The following is a 14,263-nucleotide window of genomic DNA, read 5'->3' on the forward strand; positions in this document are numbered from 1 at the left end:
GAACCGGGGAAAAAATCCTCACGGCCCTGGAGAGAAGCCAAGGCAATGTTTTTTCACTTCCAATTTCGTGGAAAAACGAGTTTTTATCATGAAATTGTATGTTATAAGGCGAAATTCATGTCTCCGCTGGAAATCGACATTCTCCCATGATCTTCAGTTCCAAATAGGCTAAAGAAACTGAAGGAACAGGGAGAAATTTCTCATTGCCCCGAGACACGCCAAGGCAACGTGTTTTCACTTCGAATTTCGTGAAAAAACGAGTTTTTATCATGATATTGGATTTTATAAGCAGAAATTCATATCTCCGCTGTAAATCGACCTTCCACCATGATCTTCAGTTCCAAATAGACAAAAGAAACTGAAGAAACAGGGAAAAATTTGTCATTGCAATCGAGACACGCCAATGCAACGTGTTTTCACTTCTCATTTTGTGAAAAAACGAGTTTTTATCATGATATTGGATGTTATAAGCAGAAATTCATATCTCCGCTAAAAGTCGGGATTCTCCCATGATTTTCTATTTCAAATAGGCAAAAGGATCTCAAGAAACGGGAAAAAAACCTCACGACCCTGGAGAGAAACCAAGGCAACGTTTTTTCACTTCCAATTTCGTGAAAAAACGAGTTTTTATCATGAAATTGTATGTTATAAGGCGAAATTCATGTCTCCGCTGGAAATCGACATTCTCCCATAATCTTCAGTTCCAAATAGGCAAAAGAAACTGAAGAAACAGGGAAAAATTTGTCATTGCAATCGAGACACGCCAATGCAACGTGTTTTCACTTCCCATTTTGTGAAATAACGAGTTTTTATCACTATATTGGATGTTATAAGCAGAAATTCATATCTCCGCTAAAAGTCGGGATTCTCCCATGATTTTCTATTTCAAATAGGCAAATGGAACTGAAGAAACGGGTAAAATATACTCACGGCCCTGGAGAGAAACCAAGGCAACGTTTTTTCACTTCCAATTCGTGAAAAAACGAGTTTTTATCATGATATTGGATGTTATAAGCAGAAATTCATATCTCCGCAAAAAGTCGGGAATCTCCCATGATTTTCTATTTCAAATAGGCAAAAGGAACTCAAGAAACGGGGAAAAAATCCTCAGGGCCCTGGAGAGAAGCCAAGGCAATGTTTTTTCACTTCCAATTTCGTGGAAAAATGAGTTTTTATCATGAAATTGTATGTTATAAGGCGAAATTCATGCCTCCGCTGGAAATCGACCTTCCATCATGATCTTCAGTTCCAAATAGGCAAAAGAAACTGAAGAAACAGGGAAAAATTTGTCATTGCAATCGAGACACGCCAATGAAACGTGTTTTCACTTCCCATTTTGTGAAATAACGAGTTTTTATCATGATATTGGATGTTATAAGCAGAAATTCATATCCCCGCTAAAAGTCGGGATTCTTCCATGATTTTCAATTTCAAATAGGCAAAAGGAACTCAAGAAACGACGAAAAAATCCTCACGGCCCTGAAGAGAAGCCAAGGCAATGTTTTTTCACTTCCAATTTCGTGAAAAAACGAGTTTTTATCATGAAATTGTATGTTAAAAGGCGAAATTCATGTCTCCGCTGAAAATCGACCTTCCATCATGATCTTCAGTTCCAAATAGGCAAAAGAAACTGAAGGAACAAGGAAAAATTTCTCATTGAGCCTGAGACACGCCAAGGCAACGTGTTTTCACTTCCAATTTTGTGAAAAAACGAGTTTTTATAATGAAATTGTATGTTATAAGGCGAAATTCATGCCTCCGCTGGAAATCGACCTTCCACCATGACCTTCAGTTCCAAATAGGCAAAAGAAGGTGAAGAAACAAGGAAAAATTTCTCATTGCCCCCGAGACACGCCAAGGCAACGTGTTCTCACTTCCCATTTTGTGAAATAACGAGTTTTTATCATGATATTGGATGTTATAAGCAGAAATTCAAATCTCCGCTAAAAGTCGGGATTCTTCCATGATTTTCTATTTCAAATAGGCAAAAGGAACTCAAGAAACGGGAAAAAAACCTCACGACCCTGGAGAGAAACCAAGGCAACGTTTTTTCACTTCCAATTTCGTGAAAAAACGAGTTTTTATCATGAAATTGTATGTTATAAGGCGAAATTCATGTCTCCGCTGGAAATCGACAATCTCCCATAATCTTCAGTTCCAAATAGGCAAAAGAAACTGAAGAAACAGGGAAAAATTTGTCATTGCAATCGAGACACGCCAATGCAACGTGTTTTCACTTCCCATTTTGTGAAATAACGAGTTTTTATCACTATATTGGATGTTATAAGCAGAAATTCATATCTCCGCTAATAGTCGGGATTCTCCCATGATTTTCTATTTCAAATAGGCAAATGGAACTCAAGAAACGGGTAAAATATCCTCACGGCCCTGGAGAGAAGCCAAGGCAATGTTTTTTCACTTCCAATTTCGTGGAAAAACGAGTTTTTCTCATGAAATTGTATGTTATAAGGCGAAATTCATGTCTCCGCTGGAAATCGACATTCTCCCATGATCTTCAGTTCCAAATAGGCAAAAGAAACTGAAGGAACAGGGAGAAATTTCTCATTGCCCCGAGACACGCCAAGGCAACGTGTTTTCACTTCGAATTTCGTGAAAAAACGAGTTTTTATCATGATATTGGATGTTATAAGCAGAAATTCATATCTCCGCTAAAAGTCGGGATTCTTCCATGATTTTCAATTTCAAATAGGCAAAAGGAACTCAAGAAACGGGGAAAAAATCCTCACGGACCTGAAGAGAAGCCAAGGCAATGTTTTTTCACTTCCAATTTCGTGGAAAAACGAGTTTTTATCATGAAATTGTATGTTACAAGGCGAAATTCATGTCTCCGCTGTAAATCGACCTTCCACCATGATCTTCAGTTCCAAATAGGCAAAAGAAACTGAAGAAACAGGGAAAAATTTGTCATTGCAATCGAGACACGCCAATGCAACGTGTTTTCACTTCTCATTTTGTGAAAAAACGAGTTTTTATCATGATATTGGATGTTATAAGCAGAAATTCATATCTCCGCTAAAAGTCGGGATTCTCCCATGAATTTCTATTTCAAATAGGCAAATGGGACTCAAGAAACGGGTAAAATATCCTCACGGCCCTGAAGAGAAGCCAAGGCAATGTTTTTTCACTTCCAATTTCGTGGAAAAACGATTTTTTATCATGAAATTGTATGTTATAAGGCGAAATTCATGTCTTCGCTGGAAATCGACATTCTCCCATGATCTTCAGTTCCAAATAGGCAAAAGAAACTGAAGGAACAGGGAGAAATTTCTCATTGCCCCGAGACACGCCAAGGCAACGTGTTTTCACTTCGAATTTCGTGAAAAAACGAGTTTTTATCATGATATTGGATTTTATAAGCAGAAATTCATATCTCCGCTGTAAATCGACCTTCCACCATTATCTTCAGTTCCAAATAGACAAAAGAAACTGAAGAAACAGGGAAAAATTTGTCATTGCAATCGAGACACGCCAATGCAACGTGTTTTCACTTCTCATTTTGTGAAAAAACGAGTTTTTATCATGATATTGGATGTTATAAGCAGAAATTCATATCTCCGCTAAAAGTCGGGATTCTCCCATGATTTTCTATTTCAAATAGGCAAAAGGATCTCAAGAAACGGGAAAAAAACCTCACGACCCTGGAGAGAAACCAAGGCAACGTTTTTTCACTTCCAATTTCGTGAAAAAACGAGTTTTTATCATGAAATTGTATGTTATAAGGCGAAATTCATGTCTCCGCTGGAAATCGACATTCTCCCATGATCTTCAGTTCCAAATAGGCAAAAGAAACTGAAGAAACAGGGAAAAATTTGTCATTGCCCTCGAGAGACGTCAAGGCAACGTGTTTTCACTTCCCATTTTGTGAAATAACGAGTTTTTATCATGATATTGGATGTTATAAGTAGAAATTCATATCTCCGCTAAAAGTCGGGATTCTTCCATGATTTTCAATTTCAAATAGGCAAAAGGAACTCAAGAAACGGGAAAAAAACCTCACGACCCTGGAGAGAAACCAAGCAACGTTTTTTCACTTCCAATTCGTGAAAAAACGAGTTTTTATCATGATATTGATATTTGATGTTATAAGCAGAAATTCATATCTCCGCTAAAAGTCGGGAATCTCCCATGATTTTCTATTTCAAATAGGCAAAAGGAACTCAAGAAACGGGGAAAAAATCCTCACGGCCCTGGAGAGAAGCCAAGGCAATGTTTTTTCACTTCCAATTTCGTGGAAAAACGAGTTTTTATCATGAAATTGTATGTTATAAGGCGAAATTCATGCCTCCGCTGGAAATCGACCTTCCACCATGACCTTCAGTTCCAAATAGGCAAAAGAAACTGAAGAAACAGGGAAAAATTTGTCATTGCAATCGAGACACGCCAATGCAACGTGTTTTCACTTCGAATTTCGTGAAAAAACGAGTTTTTATCATGATATTGGATGTTATAAGCAGAAATTCATATCTCCGCTAAAAGTCGGGATTCTCCCATGATTTTCTATTTCAAATAGGCAAAAGGAACTCAAGAAACGGGAAAAAAACCTCACGACCCTGGAGAGAAACCAAGGCAGTGTTTTTTCACTTCCAATTTCGTGGAAAAACGAGTTTTTATCATGAAATTGTATGTTATAAGGCGAAATTCATGTCTCCGCTGGAAATCGACATTCTCCCATGATCTTCAGTTCCAAATAGGCTAAAGAAACTGAAGGAACAGGGAGAAATTTCTCATTGCCCTCGAGAGACGCCAAGGCAACGTGTTTTCACTTCCCATTTTGTGAAATAACGAGTTTTTATCACTATATTGGATGTTATAAGCAGAAATTCATATCTCCGCTAAAAGTCGGGATTCTCCCATGATTTTCTATTTCAAATAGGCAAATGGAACTCAAGAAACGGGTAAAATATCCTCACGGCCCTGGAGAGAAGCCAAGGCAATGTTTTTTCACTTCCAATTTCGTGGAAAAACGAGTTTTTATCATGAAATTGTATGTTATAAGGCGAAATTCATGTCTCCGCTGGAAATCGACATTCTCCCATGATCTTCAGTTCCAAATAGGCAAAAGAAACTGAAGGAACCGGGAGAAATTTCTCATTGCCCTCGAGAGACGTCAAGCCAACGTGTTTTCACGTCCCATTTTGTGAAATAACAAGTTTTTATCATGATATTGGATGTTATAAGCAGAAATTCATACCTCCGCTAAAAGTCGGGATTCTTCCATGATTTTCAATTTCAAATAGGCAAAAGGAACTCAAGAAATGGTAAAAAAACCTCACGACCCTGGAGAGAAACCAAGGCAACGTTTTTTCACTTCCAATTCGTGAAAAAACGAGTTTTTATCATGATATTGATATTTGATGTTATAAGCAGAAATTCATATCTCCGCTAAAAGTCGGGAATCTCCCATGATTTTCTATTTCAAATAGGCAAAAGGAACTCAAGAAACGGGGAAAAAATCCTCACGGCCCTGGAGAGAAGCCAAGGCAATGTTTTTTCACTTCCAATTTCGTGGAAAAACGAGTTTTTATCATGAAATTGTATGTTATAAGGCGAAATTCATGCCTCCGCTGGAAATCGACCTTCCATCATGAGCTTCAGTTCCAAATAGGCAAAAGAAACTGAAGAAACAGGGAAAAATTTGTCATTGCAATCGAGACACGCCAATGAAACGTGTTTTCACTTCCCATTTTGTGAAATAACGAGTTTTTATCATGATATTGGATGTTATAAGCAGAAATTCATATCTCCGCTAAAAGTCGGGAATCTCCCATGATTTTCTATTTCAAATAGGCAAAAGGAACTCAAGAAACGGGGAAAAAATCCTCACGGCCCTGGAGAGAAGCCAAGGCAATGTTTTTTCACTTCCAATTTCGTGGAAAAACGAGTTTTTATCATGAAATTGTATGTTACAAGGCGAAATTCATGTCTCCGCTGTAAATCGACCTTCCACCATGATCTTCAGTTCCAAATAGGCAAAAGAAACTGAAGAAACAGGGAAAAATTTGTCATTGCAATCGAGACACGCCAATGCAACGTGTTTTCACTTGTCATTTTGTGAAAAAACGAGTTTTTATCATGATATTTGATGTTATAAGCAGAAATTCATATCTCCGCTAAAAGTCGGGAATCTCCCATGATTTTCTATTTCAAATAGGCAAAAGGAACTCAAGAAACGGGGAAAAAATCCTCACGGCCCTGGAGAGAAGCCAAGGCAATGTTTTTTCACTTCCAATTTCGTGGAAAAACGAGTTTTTATCATGAAATTGTATGTTATAAGGCGAAATTCATGTCTCCGCTGGAAATCGACATTCTCCCATGATCTTCAGTTCCAAATAGGCTAAAGAAACTGAAGAAAAAAGGAACAATTTCTCATTGCCCCCGAGACACGCCAAGGCAACGTGTTTTCACTTCCAATTTCGTGAAAAAACTAGTTTATATCATGAAATTGAAGGTTGTAAAGCGAAATTCATGTCTCCGCTGTAAATCGACCTTCCACCATGATCTTCAGTTCCAAATAGACAAAAGAAACTGAAGAAACAGGGAAAAATTTGTCATTGCAATCGAGACACGGCAATGAAACGTGTTTTCACTTCCCATTTTGTGAAATAACGAGTTTTTATCATCATATTGGATGTTATAAGCAGAAATTCATATCTCCGCTAAAAGTCGGGATTCTCCCATGATTTTCTATTTCAAATAGGCAAATGGAACTCAAGAAACGGGTGAAATATCCTCACGGCCCTGGAGAGAAGCCAAGGCAATGTTTTTTCACTTCCAATTTCGTGGAAAAACGATTTTTCATCATGAAATTGTATGTTATAAGGCGAAATTCATGTCTCCGCTGGAAATCGACATTCTCCCATGATCTTCAGTTCCAAATAGGCAAAAGAAACTGAAGGAACAGGGAGAAATTTCTCATTGCCCCGAGACACGCCAAGGCAACGTGTTTTCACTTCGAATTTCGTGAAAAAACGAGTTTTTATCATGATATTGGATGTTATAAGCAGAAATTCATATCTCCGCTAAAAGTCGGGATTCTTCCATGATTTTCAATTTCAAATAGGCAAAAGGAACTCAAGAAACGGGGAAAAAATCCTCACGGACCTGAAGAGAAGCCAAGGCAATGTTTTTTCACTTCCAATTTCGTGGAAAAACGAGTTTTTATCATGAAATTGTATGTTACAAGGCGAAATTCATGTCTCCGCTGTAAATCGACCTTCCACCATGATCTTCAGTTCCAAATAGGCAAAAGAAACTGAAGAAACAGGGAAAAATTTGTCATTGCAATCGAGACACGCCAATGCAACGTGTTTTCACTTCCCATTTTGTGAAATAACGAGTTTTTATCACTATATTGGATGTTATAAGCAGAAATTCATATCTCCGCTAAAAGTCGGGATTCTCCCATGATTTTCTATTTCAAATAGGCAAATGGAACTGAAGAAACGGGTAAAATATACTCACGGCCCTGGAGAGAAACCAAGGCAACGTTTTTTCACTTCCAATTCGTGAAAAAACGAGTTTTTATCATGATATTGGATGTTATAAGCAGAAATTCATATCTCCGCTAAAAGTCGGGAATCTCCCATGATTTTCTATTTCAAATAGGCAAAAGGAACTCAAGAAACGGGGAAAAAATCCTCAGGGCCCTGGAGAGAAGCCAAGGCAATGTTTTTTCACTTCCAATTTCGTGGAAAAATGAGTTTTTATCATGAAATTGTATGTTATAAGGCGAAATTCATGCCTCCGCTGGAAATCGACCTTCCATCATGATCTTCAGTTCCAAATAGGCAAAAGAAACTGAAGAAACAGGGAAAAATTTGTCATTGCAATCGAGACACGCCAATGAAACGTGTTTTCACTTCCCATTTTGTGAAATAACGAGTTTTTATCATGATATTGGATGTTATAAGCAGAAATTCATATCCCCGCTAAAAGTCGGGATTCTTCCATGATTTTCAATTTCAAATAGGCAAAAGGAACTCAAGAAACGGCGAAAAAATCCTCACGGCCCTGAAGAGAAGCCAAGGCAATGTTTTTTCACTTCCAATTTCGTGAAAAAACGAGTTTTTATCATGAAATTGTATGTTAAAAGGCGAAATTCATGTCTCCGCTGAAAATCGACCTTCCATCATGATCTTCAGTTCCAAATAGGCAAAAGAAACTGAAGGAACAAGGAAAAATTTCTCATTGCCCCTGAGACACGCCAAGGCAACGTGTTTTCACTTCCAATTTTGTGAAAAAACGAGTTTTTATAATGAAATTGTATGTTATAAGGCGAAATTCATGCCTCCGCTGGAAATCGACCTTCCACCATGACCTTCAGTTCCAAATAGGCAAAAGAAGGTGAAGAAACAAGGAAAAATTTCTCATTGCCCCCGAGACACGCCAAGGCAACGTATTTTCACTTCCCATTTTGTGAAATAACGAGTTTTTATCATGATATTGGATGTTATAAGCAGAAATTCAAATCTCCGCTAAAAGTCGGGATTCTTCCATGATTTTCTATTTCAAATAGGCAAAAGGAACTCAAGAAACGGGAAAAAAACCTCACGACCCTGGAGAGAAACCAAGGCAACGTTTTTTCACTTCCAATTTCGTGAAAAAACGAGTTTTTATCATGAAATTGTATGTTATAAGGCGAAATTCATGTCTCCGCTGGAAATCGACAATCTCCCATAATCTTCAGTTCCAAATAGGCAAAAGAAACTGAAGAAACAGGGAAAAATTTGTCATTGCAATCGAGACACGCCAATGCAACGTGTTTTCACTTCCCATTTTGTGAAATAACGAGTTTTTATCACTATATTGGATGTTATAAGCAGAAATTCATATCTCCGCTAATAGTCGGGATTCTCCCATGATTTTCTATTTCAAATAGGCAAATGGAACTCAAGAAACGGGTAAAATATCCTCACGGCCCTGGAGAGAAGCCAAGGCAATGTTTTTTCACTTCCAATTTCGTGGAAAAACGAGTTTTTCTCATGAAATTGTATGTTATAAGGCGAAATTCATGTCTCCGCTGGAAATCGACATTCTCCCATGATCTTCAGTTCCAAATAGGCAAAAGAAACTGAAGGAACAGGGAGAAATTTCTCATTGCCCTCGAGAGACGTCAAGGCAACGTGTTTTCACTTCCCATTTTGTGAAATAACGAGTTTTTATCATGATATTGGATGTTATAAGTAGAAATTCATATCTCCGCTAAAAGTCGGGATTCTTCCATGATTTTCAATTTCAAATAGGCAAAAGGAACTCAAGAAACGGGAAAAAAACCTCACGACCCTGGAGAGAAACCAAGCAACGTTTTTTCACTTCCAATTCGTGAAAAAACGAGTTTTTATCATGATATTGATATTTGATGTTATAAGCAGAAATTCATATCTCCGCTAAAAGTCGGGAATCTCCCATGATTTTCTATTTCAAATAGGCAAAAGGAACTCAAGAAACGGGGAAAAAATCCTCACGGCCCTGGAGAGAAGCCAAGGCAATGTTTTTTCACTTCCAATTTCGTGGAAAAACGAGTTTTTATCATGAAATTGTATGTTATAAGGCGAAATTCATGCCTCCGCTGGAAATCGACCTTCCACCATGACCTTCAGTTCCAAATAGGCAAAAGAAACTGAAGAAACAGGGAAAAATTTGTCATTGCAATCGAGACACGCCAATGCAACGTGTTTTCACTTCGAATTTCGTGAAAAAACGAGTTTTTATCATGATATTGGATGTTATAAGCAGAAATTCATATCTCCGCTAAAAGTCGGGATTCTCCCATGATTTTCTGGTTCAAATAGGCAAAAGGAACTCAAGAAACGGGAAAAAAACCTCACGACCCTGGAGAGAAACCAAGGCAGTGTTTTTTCACTTCCAATTCGTGAAAAAACCAGTTTTTATCATGATATTTGATGTTATAAGCAGAAATTCATATCTCCGCTAAAAGTGGGGAATCTCCCATGATTTTCTATTTCAAATAGGCAAAAGGAACTCAAGAACCGGGGAAAAAATCCTCACGGCCCTGGAGAGAAGCCAAGGCAATGTTTTTTCACTTCCAATTTCGTGGAAAAACGAGTTTTTATCATGAAATTGTATGTTATAAGGCGAAATTCATGTCTCCGCTGGAAATCGACATTCTCCCATGATGTTCAGTTCCAAATAGGCTAAAGAAACTGAAGGAACAGGGAGAAATTTCTCATTGCCCCGAGACACGCCAAGGCAACGTGTTTTCACTTCGAATTTCGTGAAAAAACGAGTTTTTATCATGATATTGGATTTTATAAGCAGAAATTCATATCTCCGCTGTAAATCGACCTTCCACCATGATCTTCAGTTCCAAATAGACAAAAGAAACTGAAGAAACAGGGAAAAATTTGTCATTGCAATCGAGACACGCCAATGCAACGTGTTTTCACTTCTCATTTTGTGAAAAAACGAGTTTTTATCATGATATTGGATGTTATAAGCAGAAATTCATATCTCCGCTAAAAGTCGGGATTCTCCCATGATTTTCTATTTCAAATAGGCAAAAGGATCTCAAGAAACGGGAAAAAAACCTCACGACCCTGGAGAGAAACCAAGGCAACGTTTTTTCACTTCCAATTTCGTGAAAAAACGAGTTTTTATCATGAAATTGTATGTTATAAGGCGAAATTCATGTCTCCGCTGGAAATCGACATTCTCCCATAATCTTCAGTTCCAAATAGGCAAAAGAAACTGAAGAAACAGGGAAAAATTTGTCATTGCAATCGAGACACGCCAATGCAACGTGTTTTCACTTCCCATTTTGTGAAATAACGAGTTTTTATCACTATATTGGATGTTATAAGCAGAAATTCATATCTCCGCTAAAAGTCGGGATTCTCCCATGATTTTCTATTTCAAATAGGCAAATGGAACTGAAGAAACGGGTAAAATATACTCACGGCCCTGGAGAGAAACCAAGGCAACGTTTTTTCACTTCCAATTCGTGAAAAAACGAGTTTTTATCATGATATTGGATGTTATAAGCAGAAATTCATATCTCCGCAAAAAGTCGGGAATCTCCCATGATTTTCTATTTCAAATAGGCAAAAGGAACTCAAGAAACGGGGAAAAAATCCTCAGGGCCCTGGAGAGAAGCCAAGGCAATGTTTTTTCACTTCCAATTTCGTGGAAAAATGAGTTTTTATCATGAAATTGTATGTTATAAGGCGAAATTCATGCCTCCGCTGGAAATCGACCTTCCATCATGATCTTCAGTTCCAAATAGGCAAAAGAAACTGAAGAAACAGGGAAAAATTTGTCATTGCAATCGAGACACGCCAATGAAACGTGTTTTCACTTCCCATTTTGTGAAATAACGAGTTTTTATCATGATATTGGATGTTATAAGCAGAAATTCATATCCCCGCTAAAAGTCGGGATTCTTCCATGATTTTCAATTTCAAATAGGCAAAAGGAACTCAAGAAACGACGAAAAAATCCTCACGGCCCTGAAGAGAAGCCAAGGCAATGTTTTTTCACTTCCAATTTCGTGAAAAAACGAGTTTTTATCATGAAATTGTATGTTAAAAGGCGAAATTCATGTCTCCGCTGAAAATCGACCTTCCATCATGATCTTCAGTTCCAAATAGGCAAAAGAAACTGAAGGAACAAGGAAAAATTTCTCATTGAGCCTGAGACACGCCAAGGCAACGTGTTTTCACTTCCAATTTTGTGAAAAAACGAGTTTTTATAATGAAATTGTATGTTATAAGGCGAAATTCATGCCTCCGCTGGAAATCGACCTTCCACCATGACCTTCAGTTCCAAATAGGCAAAAGAAGGTGAAGAAACAAGGAAAAATTTCTCATTGCCCCCGAGACACGCCAAGGCAACGTGTTTTCACTTCCCATTTTGTGAAATAACGAGTTTTTATCATGATATTGGATGTTATAAGCAGAAATTCAAATCTCCGCTAAAAGTCGGGATTCTTCCATGATTTTCTATTTCAAATAGGCAAAAGGAACTCAAGAAACGGGAAAAAAACCTCACGACCCTGGAGAGAAACCAAGGCAACGTTTTTTCACTTCCAATTTCGTGAAAAAACGAGTTTTTATCATGAAATTGTATGTTATAAGGCGAAATTCATGTCTCCGCTGGAAATCGACAATCTCCCATAATCTTCAGTTCCAAATAGGCAAAAGAAACTGAAGAAACAGGGAAAAATTTGTCATTGCAATCGAGACACGCCAATGCAACGTGTTTTCACTTCCCATTTTGTGAAATAACGAGTTTTTATCACTATATTGGATGTTATAAGCAGAAATTCATATCTCCGCTAAAAGTCGGGAATCTCCCATGATTTTCTATTTCAAATAGGCAAAAGGAACTCAAGAAACGGGGAAAAAATCCTCACGGCCCTGGAGAGAAGCCAAGGCAATGTTTTTTCACTTCCAATTTCGTGGAAAAACGAGTTTTTATCATGAAATTGTATGTTATAAGGCGAAATTCATGCCTCCGCTGGAAATCGACCTTCCACCATGACCTTCAGTTCCAAATAGGCAAAAGAAACTGAAGAAACAGGGAAAAATTTGTCATTGCAATCGAGACACGCCAATGCAACGTGTTTTCACTTCGAATTTCGTGAAAAAACGAGTTTTTATCATGATATTGGATGTTATAAGCAGAAATTCATATCTCCGCTAAAAGTCGGGATTCTCCCATGATTTTCTGGATCAAATAGGCAAAAGGAACTCAAGAAACGGGAAAAAAACCTCACGACCCTGGAGAGAAACCAAGGCAGTGTTTTTTCACTTCCAATTCGTGAAAAAACGAGTTTTTATCATGATATTTGATGTTATAAGCAGAAATTCATATCTCCGCTAAAAGTGGGGAATCTCCCATGATTTTCTATTTCAAATAGGCAAAAGGAACTCAAGAACCGGGGAAAAAATCCTCACGGCCCTGGAGAGAAGCCAAGGCAATGTTTTTTCACTTCCAATTTCGTGGAAAAACGAGTTTTTATCATGAAATTGTATGTTATAAGGCGAAATTCATGTCTCCGCTGGAAATCGACATTCTCCCATGATCTTCAGTTCCAAATAGGCTAAAGAAACTGAAGGAACAGGGAGAAATTTCTCATTGCCCTCGAGAGACGCCAAGGCAACGTGTTTTCACTTCCCATTTTGTGAAATAACGAGTTTTTATCACTATATTGGATGTTATAAGCAGAAATTCATATCTCCGCTAAAAGTCGGAATTCTCCCATGATTTTCTATTTCAAATAGGCAAATGGAACTCAAGAAACGGGTAAAATATCCTCACGGCCCTGGAGAGAAGCCAAGGCAATGTTTTTTCACTTCCAATTTCGTGGAAAAACGAGTTTTTATCATGAAATTGTATGTTATAAGGCGAAATTCATGTCTGCGCTGAAAATCGACCTTCCATCATGATCTTCAGTTCCAAATAGGCAAAAGAAACTGAAGAAACAGGGAAAAATTTGTCATTGCAATCGAGAGACGCCAAGGCAACGTGTTTTCACTTCCCATTTTGTGAAATAACGAGTTTTTATCATGATATTGGATGTTATAAGCAGAAATTCAAATCTCCGCTAAAAGTCGGGATTCTTCCATGATTTTCTATTTCAAATAGGCAAAAGGAACTCAAGAAACGGGAAAAAAACCTCACGACCCTGGAGAGAAACCAAGGCAACGTTTTTTCACTTCCAATTTCGTGAAAAAACGAGTTTTTATCATGAAATTGTATGTTATAAGGCGAAATTCATGTCTCCGCTGGAAATCGACAATCTCCCATAATCTTCAGTTCCAAATAGGCAAAAGTAACTGAAGAAACAGGGAAAAATTTGTCATTGCAATCGAGACACGCCAATGCAACGTGTTTTCACTTCCCATTTTGTGAAATAACGAGTTTTTATCATGATATTGGATGTTATAAGCAGAAATTCATATCTCCGCTAATAGTCGGGATTCTCCCATGATTTTCTATTTCAAATAGGCAAATGGAACTCAAGAAACGGGTAAAATATCCTCACGGCCCTGGAGAGAAGCCAAGGCAATGTTTTTTCACTTCCAATTTCGTGGAAAAACGAGTTTTTATCATGAAATTGTATGTTATAAGGCGAAATTCATGTCTCCGCTGGAAATCGACATTCTCCCATGATCTTCAGTTCCAAATAGGCAAAAGAAACTGAAGGAACAGGGAGAAATTTCTCATTGCCCTCGAGAGACGTCAAGGCAACGTGTTTTCACTTCCCATTTTGTGAAATAAC

This window comes from Venturia canescens, unplaced genomic scaffold (assembly GCF_019457755.1).
Source record: "Venturia canescens isolate UGA unplaced genomic scaffold, ASM1945775v1 PGA_scaffold_15__1_contigs__length_3012046, whole genome shotgun sequence".
Taxonomy (NCBI): domain Eukaryota; kingdom Metazoa; phylum Arthropoda; class Insecta; order Hymenoptera; family Ichneumonidae; genus Venturia; species Venturia canescens.